The 15,918-nt window shown below is 51.8% G+C and overlaps 1 protein-coding gene across 1 annotated transcript in view; it reads right to left on the bottom strand.

Annotated features, from left to right (window-relative positions):
• CDH11 (cadherin 11) overlaps positions 1-14,862 on the bottom strand; it is a 166,022-nt gene extending 151,160 nt beyond the window's left edge. The window contains exon 1 of the mRNA XM_055145228.1: positions 14,667-14,862. The gene's annotated coding sequence lies outside the window, so the exon portion shown is untranslated. The remainder of the gene's footprint in view (positions 1-14,666) is intronic.
• Between the last annotated feature and the right edge of the window lie 1,056 nt (positions 14,863-15,918).

Genomic DNA, 15,918 nt, shown 5'->3' with positions numbered 1-15,918 from the left:
ATTTGTATCCAGGAAACTTGCCTTCTTGGCTTTGTTTTTCACAACTGTTCATTTACATGAGCTGGGGGACAGGTGTAAGAGGCTCTTTGCTTCCAGAACTGAGAGCTAGTTCTGAGTTTCCAAGGGCCTATGTATCAATTTGCTTTTCATTGTCCAGATAAGACTCCAAGTGCCAGGAACTGGATTAAGAGGAGACTACTACATGTGTTTGCTAGATCAAGGAGGGCAACTGCAACTCTTTGGGAATTTCTTGTAGCAAAGTCCAAAGGTTCTTCCAGATCCTGCGGGGGTGGGTGTGTGGGGTGGGGAGAGAGCTATTTTCCATTCAAGTCCTCTTATTCTACAAAAGAGGAAACATGAGTCCAGACTTAAGAAGTGAGTTCCCTCTTTTCATGCTTTATTTAACAAAGAAGAGATTAGAAATGATAGATGGCGGGCAGGAACATAAAAATAAAAGTGCCCCAAGAATATTACTGCAGATGAAGAAATGCAAAACACAGAGAACTTAAGGTCTTTATTGCTCTGAAAATGACCTTGCCATATTGGTCTCGACAATTATTTTTAAAGTCCTGGCTTGATTGGACCCATTTGATGCCTCTTAAAGTCCAATGTACACAGATTTGTTTATCTCCCAGTAGCCCAGGTTCTTATTAACTTGCACCGGCGCTGCAATGAACAGGGCTATGGGATTTCGCAACAGAAAATGAAGAGTCCCGATTGATGGACAAAGACTGAGTTGATGTCTTCAGTGCCCCCTAAAATTAAGAGTGCAAAGTACATGTTCTGATATTTGTGATGGCATCTTCCTTTCATCTGTGCCAGGCTGGACAAGAACCAATATTTCAAAAGAGAGCATAGATAGGGGGGAGATACAACTTGTTTTCTGCTTACATGTCTTTTCAAATGTTTAAGTTGTATGAGCACATTACAGAAAATATAAAATTCAGTGTCAGTTTTAAATCATCCTGCGTGTGGAGAAAGCCAAGAATCTTTCAATCTTGCAGGCATTGCGAGAATCATTGGAAAAGCTTTCTGGATCTTACAGGGTTCTGAGTTCAAATGCTTTGCAACCGTCTCTTGGCAGGATTTCGGCTAGTTATTGGGAAGATGCAGTGACATAAAGGGAAGAGCCGTGTGCTCATAAGATAACCATTCCTGTTTCTCATTGACAGTGGCCAATTTCATGAACTCTTAAGTCTTTTAAATCTGTCTCCCAGTAACAAAGCTTTGAAAAACACCGAATCTCTCTATTTGAGTCCCTGCTTGTCCACTTATTAACTGCAGAACGCTGGGGAAAGTTGCTTAACGACCCTCATATTGGTTTCCACGTTTTATAAATGAGGATAATTATAGCTTCTACTTCATTGAGGTTGTAGTGAGGATGGATTGAGATAATTTATGGAAAGTGCTGAGCCATGTATGTATATAGTAAATGCTCAGTATACATCAGCTATTATAATAATGCCACCCCCCTCGCCCTGGCTTCATCATCACAGCCATAACGCCCTCCCTGCCAGCAACCCTGCTTGGCATCACTGAGCTTTTCTATCAGTTCCTCTCAGGACTGCTCCAGAAATCATTCAATAAGCCCTTGAACACAGCACCACTCCCCTGCTCCAAATAATTCTGCAAAGGTGCTCTCACACCTAGAGGTCCGGTGTCCCAAACCTTGGTTTTTGCATCCCATTACTTCTTACAGAGTTCCGGACTGAGCACCCCGCAGGGAGAGATGCCCACTACTGCCAGCAGGAAAGCAAACAGGTGCCTCCACATGTGGGGATTTGGTCCGCCTTGCTTCCCCTCTCGCCTCTATGGACAGAACAGTCAGAAAGGACCTAGCAAAGTGATTTGTGGAAGAGGATCTGAGCGGCAGATCATTTTAGAACTGGAAAGGACCCAAAAGGCCACTTTACAGATGAGGAAACTGAGGTTAATTGGCTTGCCCAAGGCCACAAAGCTATTTATCAGCAAAGCCAGGGCTGCACTAGGCTGGTCTGCCCAGAGGGAAGGAACCCCAGGGCAGCCTATTAAGGAAAATTTGTCAGCAATTGGCCACAAACTTGCTGACAGGTGATCTTTCTCCATTTGTGAGAAATGAGACAGAAGTTAGACAGCCAATAAGAAAAGAACACAGGGCGGGTTTTTCTGTGAGGGAAAAGTGCCGCCTCTCTGGCCGGCAGCACCAGGCCCCACAGGAATGGGGTGGACGGGGAGCAGGCAGCAGAAATGATTCCGTAGGCTCCATCCCTCACTTCTAGGACATGTTCGCTCAGGGGGCATTAGCCCCCTGACGAATGCTCCCCAACGCACTGCCCAGTTTTGCTGAAGCTGAGGATTCTCGGTGGTGTTTGCAGTAAGAAGGCAGATGAATAAAACACGAGAATCACCAATGCATTACTGCAGAGGCGAGTGTAACCCGGCTCTAACTGCTAAATTGCAATTTTTTTCTCGAAGATAATAATACTAATAGTGACACTTCATTCATATTGGTTCCCCAACAATAGTAATAAAAATGAAAACTACATCGAACACAACCAGCCACGTCTCTATAGGAAGCATACAGCGGAGTGAGTTCGCAGCCTTTACTACCGGGCTATTTTATTTTCGTGCCAAGAGTTGTGAACTGGAATGATTTGCATAAATGAACCCTGCTTTTCTATTTGGCTTTGGAACTGAGACAGTTATGCTGCTATTGTTAAGGAATTCGTTTATAAAAGCCTTTACATCAGAATGATAGATGTTTAAAACCTTGAAGGATGCATTCGCTGCTGACCAATAGACATAGGACAGCAGATCACCTCTGATCACCTCTGACCTGACCGCTAACTAGCCACTTAGATGGCTATCCTGGGTTTGTGGTCTGGATTTAAGTCAAGGTGACCAGCAGAAGGTCACACCGAAGTAAAAAAAAAAAAAAAAGGCAGTGACAGCATAGTACAGCAGGTAAGGCCTTTGCCCTGCACACAGCTGACCCCGATTTGATGGTCCTATCAGTCCCCCCAGGGCTGGTCCCTGACACAGAATCAGGAGTGGCCCCAAAGCGCAGAGTCAGGAGTGATCCCTGAGCTCAGAGTCAGCAGTAAGCCCTGAGCACAGCCACGTATGGTCCCCTAAACAAAACCAAGAGTTCCGTGGACTCCGTGAGTTCTGGGTGGCTTGATGCTGAGTGAGGCCTAAGCTCTGGGCTCCATCAGCCCGAGCCATTGGCTGGTTTAACTCCTGGGCTCTGAGGCAGGTGAACAAGTCTTGGAAGCATTTGAGACCTGCCTGAGTCTCCCTGCAGGCGTCCCTCTGAGAAAGGCTGACACTGACTGCTCTCGGGATGCACTGGTAGAGGACCAGCTGCCGGAAGGGCGTGTGCCTGTCTGTCCTTCCCCGTGCATCCACCTGTAAGCACAGGTGCTTCCATCGCATCCTTAAGCCAACACAGTTCCTGCTGCTGGAGGGAGCCAGAGATGTCCTCAACCCCTAACAGCTAAGGTGGGACTTGGGGCCACTTATCTCTACTTAGTGGGTCAGCTTTCATGCTCCTGTGGATGTCCAGGCAGCAAAACCCATGGAGCAGATTGGCCACAGGACAAGGCAGGTGAGAGCGCCACACAGGTATCTGCACTGGACAGGGAAGTTATAACTTCCTCTGCAGCTGTGGCCCCTGGACATATGTATGTGCCCACGGTGAGTAAGATGCTGGATCCACATTTATATCTTGAGTTTCAGTTGGGAGCCTATACCTGGCTCTGCTCAGGGCTTATTCCTGATTCTGTGCTCAGGGATCGCCCTTGGGCTCAGGGGACCATAGGCGGTACATAAGACTGAACCAGGGGGGCCGGAGCGATAGCACAGCCGGTAGGGCGTTTGCCTTGCACGCGGCCAACCCGGGTTCGATCCCCGGCATCCCATATGGTCCCCCAAGCACTGCCAGGAGTAATTCCTGAGTGCAAAGCCAGGAGTTACCCCCTGAGCATCGCTGGGTGTGACCCAAAAAGCAAAAAACAAAACAAAACAAAAAAAAGACTGAACCAGGGCTGGCCACATGCAAGACCTTACCCACCCGCTAGCCTAATTCTCTGGCCCTAAATCCACATAGAGAACACAGGCTGGAAAGCAGACACCGAGTGCGTGTTCTGGTTTCCAGGAGAGCCAGGGAGGCAGCTCTCTGGCTCTTGTTCCTATAGAGACTCTATTGTGGGTCAGTTTCCAAACTCAGGGGGTGGGACAAGGGGGATCTGAAGTGGGGGGGGGGGGTTGCTGGAGCAATACTTGCCTTTGTTTGCTCCAAACAATAAACAAGCAAGCAAGGACAATTATGCATTGCATGGACTGAGGACCACACCGAATGCTGTATCCCAAGGTGTAGAATCACTCACAAGAGTCTTGTGTGGTTTCACCACACTCTATCCCTGCCTTTTACTCTTGCTACTGCTGTACTGTTTGAACCAAACTGAGGTGGTAACTGAACAAACCAAGCCAGAGCATGAGGTATAGGAGGGGGAATGAGATTTTTTTGCCACCGGAAATAGTACACCAGGCAGGGTGCTTGCCTTAAAATACAGTCCACCCAGTTTCTAGCCCCCAGAATCCCATCTGGTTCCCTGAGCTCAGAATCAGAAGTAAGCCCTGATCACCACAGGATGTGACCCCAGAAAAAAGAAATTAAAATAAAATAAAAATATATTTTGGATAACAGGACAAAAATATAAATGTAAAGATTTAGGAGGGAGACAGAATAAGTGCAAACAAACTGACCACATAAAATATAACTGTGATAATAACAGCAGCCCCTGGTCTGTGGACATGACTCAGTGGCAGAATCCATGCCTTGCATGTCCCTGGGTGCCCCGCACTACCAGCTGAATAGGGCTCTGGGGGGCCCTCAGCACCACAGTATGTAATGGCCAGGAGTCGGCCTGGGCCCCAGACCACCACCAGCTGCTCCCACAATTAAAATAATGGCAACCCGACTCTGTGCCTTGTTTTAAGTGTTTTTTCTACCAATCCCGCCTGGCACTACGTTAACCCACAGGGCAGCTCTTATTCACACTATGTTATGGACGGGGCCAAGGAACGTGAGCAAGGCGCGCTACAGACCTGTGGAAAGGCAGACCCATACACACTTCAGAGCAGGTAATCCTGACCCCACGTTGGTGCTAAGAAAGACCCCCAAAGGTGCCTGATCATGCCTCCCATGCACAAGGATAGGTGAGGAATGTGACTGAACGCAGCTCCTAAGAAAAAACAAACAAATAAACTGTGGCGCATAAGTCCTCTGGGTGATGTGGCTGGCAATAAAAGCTAATGTAATGTAGCCTCGAGCTGCAATAAAAGAGTGTCGGGAAGGGAGTCGCTGGTCTGGAGCCTTGTAGCCCAATTTCTGCCTTCAGTCCTTTTTACCAAGGAAGACTGGAGCAGAAATGAATGGGGTGCTCCTTCCAGACGTGATCCCCTGGGGAGCGGGGACCCAGGAAAAAAACTTAAATACAGAAAGAGCTGATCATTCACCAAGAACCTCAGCCAGTCGCCTCCTGTTGACTCTGCCAATGCCGGCGGCCACAGGGTGCGGTGAGTCGAACGAGGGGACACTGGGTCTGATTTAAATGCTACACTGTGAAAAGAGAAAACGCCCGCACCTGCAAAGGAGTGGGAGCAGGGGGGAGGGATGAGGAGGGTGTGGGGTGCAGAATCTGCATCTCATCAGGTGTGTGTGAGGGGAAGCCTGGAAATGCAGAGGTGAAGCTTGGTGCAGAGTCCCTGGACTCGAACCCAGTATAACCAGTGTCCCACTGAAGGACCCCCATAAGGAGACCTGTTTCAGCAGGCCTGGGGCCCACCGTGGCTGGAACTGAGAACACAGCACAGTCTTAGCTGGGTGCCTAGACTAGGTAACATGTTCGGCTGTGCTGGGTTCTAACTCTGATCTGACAGTCATGATGCCCAGCTATTGGGAGGGTTGGTGGCAGGAAATCGAGGAGGAGGAGCAAGGACAAAGGGTAACCCTGGGAGAGCAGCACCCAAGAGGGCTTCCAAGTGAGCTCACTCCCAGGTGGGAACTGCAATGATTTTTGTGAATCCAACATCCCCTCTACCCTCCGCCCCCACCCCCAAACACACCCATCATGTCTGAGGCTCTGAGTCCAGGGTTCCACATGGAGTGAGCAGGCAGACTGCCACGGGATCCCAAAGAAGCTGCAGGAAAAACGGCCGACAGATAACCTGCAGTGGGGGCTGGAGAGATAGCATAGTGGGTAGGGCGTTTGCCCTGCACGGGGCCGACCCGGGTTCAATTCCCAGCATCCCATAGGGTCTCCTGAGCACCGCCAGGAGTAATTCCTGAGTGCAGAGCCAGGAGTAACCCCTGAGCATCACCAAGTGTAACACACACACAAAAAAAAAAAAAAAGAAGAAGAAGAAGAAGAAAAAGAAAAGAAAATCTGCAGTGAAGAGAATTGGACGAGTCCTTTGGAGGAGAACACATGGGGCGTTGGTGGGGCGGGGGTTCTGTCTGGCGGTTCTGTTCCAGAAGCAGAAGCAAACCCAGGCTCCAGGGTGCATTGCCCTTAAGAGAGAGCTGCTGGGCACATGGATGTGGGATGGATTCAGAAACCCACCCTGCAGGCCCCTGCCCTCTTAAGTGGCTCTGGGGAGTCCCTTGCTGCAGAAAGGCTTTGTCGCTGGGGCAGGAGCAACACCATAGCTGGTAGGCTGTTTGCCTTGCTCACGGACGACCCGGATTCAATTCCCAGCATCCCATATATTCCCCCAAGGACTGCCAGGAGTAACTGCTGAGTGCAGAGCTAGGAGTAACCCCTGTGCATTGCTGGGTGTGACTCAAAAAGGAAGGAAGGAAGGAAGGAAGGAAGGAAGGAAGGAAGGAAGGAAGGAAGGAAGGAAGGAAGGAAGGAAGGAAGGAAGGAAGGAAGGAAGGAAGGAAGGAAGGAAGGAAGGAAGGAAGGAAGGAAGGAAGGAAGGAAGGAAGGAAGGAAGGGGGGGAGGCTTTGTCGCTGTTGGTGAATGGGCAGGTGGCAGCTCTGGGTGGAGTCAGGGGAGGAGGGGCTCACTGACCCAGAGAATCTCAGCTAATTCCTGCTCTTCCCTTCCCTTCCCTGGGCCCATGAGCAGCTCCAAGGAGCAGCTATTTCCTTCTCTCTCACGCTGTGGCATCCTCCTGAGGGAATGCAGGCCCGGGGTAGGGACAGATGACAGAAGCAAAACGCAGATGGGACCCAGCAGGAAAACCTGGAAGGTCCGGGAGTCTTGGAAAGCCCAGCCCGACTGTGATGTTGGGTGTGAAAGCCGTGGGGAGACCATTCAAGGCTGCGTGAGGACAAGGGTTTCTGTTAGTCTAACACAAAGCCGAATCACTGTGCTTTTGCCTGGGCCCAGGCGGGCTGCAGCTAGGGCCAGAGAACTTGGTTGCTTGCAGTCATTTTATTTTCTTTTGGTTTAGGGGCTACTCTTGGCTGTGCTCAGGTCTTACTCCTAGCTCTGCGCTCAGGGGTCACTCCTGGCAATGATCAGAAACCAGATGTGGGGCCAGGGATTGAACCCAGGTCAAGTGAGTGAGTGGCAAGCGCGCTGCCCACTGGACTCTCTCTCGGGCCCGACGGTAGTCTGTGCATGAGTCAAAACTGTCGCTGTTCAACCCTCTGAAATCCCAAATTACCTTCACCTGAAAAACAAACAGGAATATTCTTGAAATGGAGACTATGTTATCAAGAGACTAATTATCATTTAAGCTAGTCTGGAATAGTAATGAAGCCCCTTTTAAGGGAAAGCAAACTGGTAATGAATATCTCAGCAGCGCCTGCTTAGCAAACTTCCCTCCGAAGATTATGACTTCAGGGTAACTCACCGCAGCAGCCCACGTGAAAGAAAGAAGAAGCAAAGATAGGAAAGAGACAGGCACTTTTCAAAAGCCATAATTATCTCTAAAATCTCAGCTGCCTCTTGAATATTTTAAATGGAAGAGGGTTGGATCACTTAAACTTAGGAAATAATTTTTTTAAAAGGCACTAATACACAATTCATCACTAATTGGAAGAGGTTTCTATTCGAAAATGAATGTTTGGTGTCAGACTTGGGCCTAGTAATTGTAAGGATTAATTGGTACCTGCAACCATCAGTCTGAAAAATTCTACCCCGGCACGGCACCAGTTAAAATAAATTTCCTTTTTATTTTCACAGAAATCCTAGGATATAGATATTATTATTAGCTCCCTTTTGTACAGGTATCCGAGTCTCAGAAAAGTTCTGTAGCATTTTCTCAGGCACAGACGACATGAGAAGGGGACTGAGCTTGAGAAGGATGGGCAGATAAATGCAGGTAAGTCAGAATATGAAAGCTCTGAAAAGCCAGTATTCAGGACAAATCACATTGAATTTGCTCATTTAAAGAAAGCTGAAGGAGGGCTGGAGGAGGTTCAGGGTTAATGCCATGCACGTGGCTGAGCTTGGTTTGATCCCTGGCACTGCATATTGGCCCCTAAGAACCTCTAGGACTGATCCCTGAGCACAGAGCCAGGAGTAAGCCTTAAGCACTGTTGGCCCCAGTTCCCAAAGCAATATTTAATCCAAAAAAAAAAAAAAAGAAGATGAATGGAAGAAACTGTGATAAACTGAACATAAACCTTTCCCACTATGACAGGGTGTGACTCTATTTGCATCCTTGGTCTCAGTCTGTGTCCACTCACTGAGGCCGCCTCCAAGCGTAAGGCCAGTCCAGGGCTCCGGGGATGGGTCTGTCCATGCCAGGATGCGGCTATGTGTGAAACGTGCCCAGAACCCCAGGCAGGGGACCTGCAGGAAACTCCATCTGCTCTGTCTCTCTCTCTGCCATCAACCCTGTCTATTCTGTGGGAATAAAACAGCACGGATGGCAAGGATGTGCCTCTACGTTCCCATAACCAGCACTCACTTGACAACAACCTCAGGGAAAAGAGCTTTGTGTCTCAGACCTGAACCAGGGAGGAACCGCTGAGCTCTGGTGGCTCTGTAAGGCGACACTCGCGTTAGGGACAAAGCTGGGCCTGAAGGCACTTTATCCGAGAGACACCAAGGGTGGAGAAGTGACCTTCCCTTGCAATAATTGTGCCAGTGTAGAAAAGCACCCCAGGAACAGTCCGGGCACAGAGTGGGGGTACAGTGGGGTATGCAGAGGGCTTCTCTTCAGCTGCGACCATCAGGAAAGTTCTAGAAAAAAAGGCAGTGCTTATTTTCCATATTCTTGGAAGTGTACTCAGTGCCACAAAACAACAGAATAAGCCCCTGACTCCTTTTTTTTTTTTTTTTTTACTGTGGTTTGGAAAGCTGTTTGCGCCAGCCTGCTGGCTTCAGCATCTCACAACATCTAAAGGAGAGAGAAGAATGAGGGAGTGAGGAGAGAGTGAGAGATGCCAATATTTGTCTGATCATGAGAAAGGGTATTGAGTCTCTCTCACACTTGCTGGGTTCTTTCTTTGCCCCTGATGTCTCCTTTTCCTCCTCTTATCTTACTTAATACCCCAACCACCCTTCCAGATTCTAGGTTCAAGCAGAACTCTTGGCTACACAAGGATCTCCACACAAGTCTTGCACACAGGATCTCCCTAGGAATCCTTGAACTCTGCAGTGGTCCAGGGCTCATTAAACTGAAGAAGAAGGTGGTTTCACCTCCAGTTCCAACCAATGTGCATTGCTCATAAGACCCAGGGTTGAAAAGGGCCTCCTTCTTAAAAGTTAAATAAACTGCCAGTGGTGAGTATGGGTTCACAAAACACTTTATTTTACTTTTACAATGCGTTACTTAATCCCCCCCACCCCATAATCCGTCTACATTGATTCCTTCATCAACAGCCCATGCATTTCAGCACACTCAGAGCTGCAAAGAATTCTGCCGATTCGCCAGGGAGATAACGGACTCCGTTAAAAAAGAAAAAAAAAATTACAAATAAGTATCCTTTAAAGACAGTACTTATTTTTTTTTAAATAGCACTCTCCTCTTAATTATAATATAGCATTAGGGCCCCCATTCTTCCTCTGAACTTTCATAATGATATTATCAAACAGTAACAAATACAAATTTGTGCAGTCTGAAATATGCAATTTAATCATAAGCAGTAATTTCCATATCACTGAAGTTGAAAAAAGGAGATGTCAAATGATTAAACTCCAGTGCTCGAGGACCAATCTTGAATTAAATTTTTACTCTCTACTGAAGCTAGGTTATGCACAATACGAGACTGGTTTCCAGGTATTAAGTAAACCATTTTCTGTCATACTAAAACTCCACGCCCTACCTGTTTACCAAAGCTCAAACTGTTATCCTGTATTCTCTTTTTTGCAAATTAGAGCCTTCTTCCAATCCTCTGGAAAGAACAGGCAGAGAGATACCACAGCAGTCTCGCTAATACTTCTTCCCTTTATTCATTCCCTTTCCCTGGGAGTCTGAAACGATGCGCTTTCCGCCAGAAAATCCTCCCAGATCGCTGCCTCGGGAAGAGCTGATTGTGTTTATCACACATCCCAGCCCCCGCCCCCCATCTCCTACTCCCCAAAGCCCGGGGTTCCAAGATTTTCTAACTTTCGAGTAAACTCCAAGGTGGGCAGAAGAGACGGGAGGTAACGTGATCCACGGACTAGAGAGATGTTAATCCTGACAAACTGCTGGAGCAGTAGCCTGAACCACAGCGAGATTGAATTCAGTCTCTCCGGAGAGGGCCAGACAAGGCTGGTGGTAACAAAACCGCTTTTCATGGTGCCCTCAAAAGCAGATGGGCCCCATGCAGAAAGTTGGAGAAGGACGCTATTGCCCTCTAGTGGTCAGAAGTGCAATCTTCCGCTAAGGAGTCCATTTCCAGAGCCGCACAAGGCTCTCAATGTCAGGGTAAAATTATAGCAGAAAGATGTCTAATTATTCTCCTCAAGTGTTTCCTTTAGTCCTTCCAGTCCCAAAGGGAAACCGTGGATACCGATCACAGGAGTCTTCGTGGAAAGGCTGATGGTTACTACGAGCAAATTTGCCTGACTTCCTCCAGTTTTAGCTTTTTTTTGGTTTGTTTTTTCCTTTTCACCAGACCTGTTGATGTTTGCTCTGTCAGCCAGTTAAAATCACACTCTTACATAGACCAAAGATCGTTACATATTCCAGGGCCAACGCCTTTAAAGTGGAAAGGTTGATAACACACAATGTTGCGTAAAACCAGAAAGGGGGTTTTTGTTAAATTAGGCAACTTTTTAATGGATCTAGGGCCAGTTTCGTAAGGGAGGGAGGTGCGTTGCAAATGCATTTTGATCCCTTACATACCATTGACGGTTGAATTTGCAGGGCCCGTGAATTTTCCAGTGGGAGAGGAGGGGAGGGGCCCTTAGCACTCATAGTCAGTCTTCAAATGACAATTTAAGAGGGGGGGAAGGTTTTCTACCTATATTTCTACCTATAGACTACTATAACAAATCGTTATGATCAGGTATGCCTAGGGCCAAAGTGAAAAAAAAATCAGTACTGAAAAATAGATATAAATGCAATGACTATGCTTCCTGAACATCTGCCTCTGCCCGTGTATAGGAAACGAAGGCAGACTTAAACCAGATTTTCAGATCACATCGAGAGGGTTCTGGAAATAGATTTGAATATTGCAGATCCATGTTTATGTGAACTGTCAACTGCATAAGTCACAGACGTTCACAGGCAAAGTTCTTAGATCCATGGCGCTCAGGGGAGTGGAGCTTTTGAATTGTAAATGGAGCCTGGCAGCTCAAGTCCAGGCATTTCTCAGACAAGGGTCCCCAAACCAGAATCTTGACAAAGCAGCCATGTAATTCTATTCAGAGCGGAAGAAAAACCATGAATTATGAGGACAAGTGCATTAAAGGAGCATGAAATTGATCTGTATTCCCCCAAATCATAGCATGTTCTCCAATGCTGCCCCCCCTTCCGCGCACAAATAAACTAACAATTAGTCATCACCCGCCCCTGCAAAGAGAGAGCATGAGTTCTGGGTCATAGGAAAAGAAAGAGCCACAACTTTTTTTTTTTTCTATTCTCAAATTAACCAAAGATTGCATCTTAATTGAAAATAGAATTTAGGTTTCTAGTCATTTTATTCTCTGGTGTTCTGATAAGAATGCCGAAATAATGGAAGTTCTGAAGTGCTATCAAGATGGTCCGCTGCTTCAATTAGGATTCTTTTTAAAGCCTATTTTTCTAGTGAGCACTGAAGTCCAGTCTGAGTAAATCTGCATGTCTGGGCCTTCATAGAGGATTCTATCTCAAATCTTTCAAGACCTCTCTTCATCCCGCCCCTCTTTCCTCGGGGGTGGGAAAGGCCTAGTCCTTTCTTTCTTGTTTTTTCTAAGAATGTAATAGCGTGACCATCTTGCGCAGACTCAAGGGAAAATGACGGGCTTAATAAAGATTCAGACACCGAGGGCAGCTTGATACAGTTTTCATGTATTACTTTGCTATCTTTCCAAAGCAAGAGGTAAAGCTAATTCTCACGCACGCCAAGTTCCCAGGGCTCTCGGAGCCATTCCCTGGTTTATACTGAACAACACTCACTGGCTTTGTCCAAGGCAGAATTTCAGCTGTGCCCAGAGCTGAAAATTCGAGGCCCCAATGGCCTGGCCCTCTACAACATCTGGAATCCAAGGTCTACATGAACAAACTTCGGGGATCAGGAGCTCTGGGGGTCCCTCAGGAATTGGTCACAGTTGTGTCCCTTGGTTTTGCAACTTTAATTTCTTTGTTCCACTGGTAGGAGGCTCCCACAGCTGGAGTTTGGTAGGGGCTACTTTGGGGTTCTGGTGTCAGCCTTCTGTTTGCAGTGTGTGTGAGGAGGGTCCGGGTAGGGGGGAATACCAGGATTAATGAAAGCAAGGCCAGTCCCTCCCTTCTCTTCTCTCCACCGCCCAGGGCTCCGCCAGGAGTCCAGCCTCACCAATGCAATGTGTTGACAGGTTGCTGGCCAGCGGAGTCCTGGCTCTGACCAAATCTCCATCTCCCCCCGCCCAAAGAAAGCCAGACACCCCATAAAACCATCCGCATCGCAAGCACAAGTGATCAAGGAATGAATCCCTTCTCTTTGCTGGATTAATGATCTTGGCTTTCCTGCAATTAAGCCGAAAACTTATCCACTGCCTCCCATTCCACGGAGAGGAAGGCTCGGAGGGGAAGGAAACTAGGAGAGGTTTCTGTGAGATTGGAACAAGATTTCTTCAGGGTTAAACGGGCAAGGGGACTTTAACGGGATCTCTACCCACAGGCAGCCGGGGATTTGGGGGAGCCAACCTTCAGCCCCAGCTCCCTAGCCTGCTCCTCTCAGCTAAGGGACGGATGACCCGCCGCCAGTCAGGGATGACATTATTAAATAATTAAAAGATGCGATTTCTTAATAGCGGCGCGATGGCCCGTGAAATTCTTGCTGCATTACCAGCAAAAGCAACAGGGTTTCTGGGGTTTTGGGGTGTCTGTGTGTATGTGTGTTCTCTCCTAGCATCTATTAAACCGTTCGCTCGGGAAGGGGCACGCATGAGAGCACCCCCCTCCCCCCAACCATCGCCCACCAGCACCACCGGGAAAGAGGGGGGGTTAGCAGGGCTTGGTCCAGCAAGGGCTGAGGACACGCGCCCCGGGGGCCTCCCCACCCCACTTGCTCTGGGGACTCTGTCTCACCGCGCCAGGCGGACGCCCTGACCGCTCCGCTCCGGTGGAGGGGCCAGGGGTGCCCTCCTCCCCACCCTCCCCATCCAGCCGCGGCTCTGCGTTCCCCGGCCGAGCGGAGGGCAGGCGACGGCGCGCGCGGAGAGCCGAGGAGGCTGGGCGCGCTCGGGGAAGCGGCCGGCAAAGTTACCGCGCAGCCCGGCCGGCTGCGCCCGCGTCCCGGCCCCGCGCCGGGCCACCCCCCGGCCGGCGGGAGCTGACCCGCGGCCCCGGGAGCTCCCGCAGGGACTCCGGCAGGAGCGCGCGCCGCAGCCGCCCGCCCGGGAGCCGCAGTCCGCCGCCGATCAGGCCACGCCGACCAAGTGCGGGGCGATCGCCGAGCAGACCCCGGGACTGACCGAACGTTTCCCCGGGTCTTCCCCCGGCGGGCGCGAGGGTGGGGACCGGGAGCCCCGGGCAGCGATCGGCGGGGATCGGGGCAGCAGGGGTAGGAATCCCGCAGAGCACCGTCACGTCGTCGCTCGGGGGGAAGGAGGCGCAGCGCGCAGGGGCCACTTTCCCACCGCCCCCCCGCCCCAGCCCACCCCCGCTCCCGAGAAGAGCCGGCCGGGGGTCGGCGGCGAGAAGGGAGCGCCGCTCCAGCCACGTCGCCGTCCGGGCCAGGCGCAAAGCCCCTCGCCCGCGGCCTGGGCGCGCGCCCCGGGGAGGCCGGAGCGGAGGAGCGCGGGGGAGCGCACATCTGGCGCCTCTGCCCCAGCGCCGCGGCGCCCACAGCTGGCTCCCCGCGCCCCTCCGGATTTTTGAAACAAATCTTCTCTTACCTCCGCCCTCCCCCACACCGCTTCTGCTCTGCACGAGTGAAACCTCCCCGAGTCAGATCTCCTGCCGTACTCCCACGCACCCAACATTCTCATCCAGAGATGCGACCCCCCACCCCAAACCTCACTCCCCCCAAAAAAAATTTTTTTAATAAAATAAAATAAAATAAAGAAGCTCCATGCAGACGAGGAGCCGGGACTGGCGGCGCGCTCACCTGGGGCCCTGGAGGGTGGCGCGGGCTCCCGGCCGTCGGTCCCTGGAGCTGGGCGAGCGCGGCGGTGGCAGCCCCGGCCCCAGCCCGGGTCCCATTCACAAGTCGGCGGCGGCTGCGAGCGGCCCCCGCGGCATCTGCTCGCGACGCTCCCCTCGGCTGGCGGCGGCCGCGGAATGAGCCGCCGAGCGCGCTAGTGGCAGGAATGAGAAACGGGGGGGAGGTGGCGGGCGGGCGGGGTGCGGGGGGAGGAGGGAGGCCGCCGCCGGGAGGGAGGAGAGGGCGGGGGGGGGGGGCGGAGGGGAGCCGCGGCCGCCAGACGCGCAGAGCCGGGCCCCGCGGAGGCTGCGGGGGGCGACCCCGTCCGCGTCCCTGTCCCGGGGGACCCCGAGGTGTTTCCCCCCCCCCACCCCGAAGCTTCCTGGTCGCCGCTCGCGCCCCCGGTCGCTGCCCTCGGGCTCCCTGGGGGCGTCGACCGGGTCCGGCGCGACTCAAGTTGGGCTCCTGGGACCCGCGGCCAAGCCTCCGGGGAGGGTGGCGGAGGGAAAGTGGGGAGCGGAGGGGAGACCCCCCCCTCCTTTTCCTTCTTCGCCCCAATCTGTTCCTGCCGCTCAGGCGGGGCCCTGGCCCGGGAGGCCCGGACGGCGGGGAGCGGAGACGCCTCGCCCCAGTCGGGGAGGCCACGGGGGACGCTTCTTCCTCGCGCTTCCACCCCGCCGCCCCCTCGCGTGCCTCCACGTCGGCGGCTCCAGCCCTGACCCTTCCCCCCATTCCCGGCAAACTCTTTCTGGGGAGCGGAGGATAAAGCCGGAGGAAGGAGACGTGGGGCTGGAGCAGCACGCCTCTCATCTCACTCCCGGAGGTCTCCATCACTGAGCGGGCGCGGGGAGCGCTTAGCCAGGGTGGGCCTGGGCCCCCCCCCCATTCGCCACCCCAGACGCGGCCTCGTCCCGACCCGGGACCGGCGGGGACCCTGGCACCGAGCGTCACTTGTTGCCTCGGGGGGGGGGGGGGGGGCCCTCGCCGCTGCTTCCGCGGCCCCGCTCCGTGGAGCGTGCGGTTCCACGGGAACTGGGGTCGGGGGCGCAGCGCCGGCACCGGCGTTTCCCCAGCGCCTCCGTCCCCTGTCCCCCACAGAGAGCCCTTAAAGAGGTTGGGGTCCCGAGCCCACTCCCTGGGCGCTTCGGGGTGGACAGGAGACCGGGTTGACAGTGCCCGCTGTCGGAATCACAGCAGGCAGTGGGCGTGAGACTCA

This window comes from Sorex araneus, chromosome 8 (genome assembly GCF_027595985.1).
Source record: "Sorex araneus isolate mSorAra2 chromosome 8, mSorAra2.pri, whole genome shotgun sequence".
NCBI lineage: Eukaryota > Metazoa > Chordata > Mammalia > Eulipotyphla > Soricidae > Sorex > Sorex araneus.
This window is presented reverse-complemented; position numbering and strand designations above follow the sequence as displayed.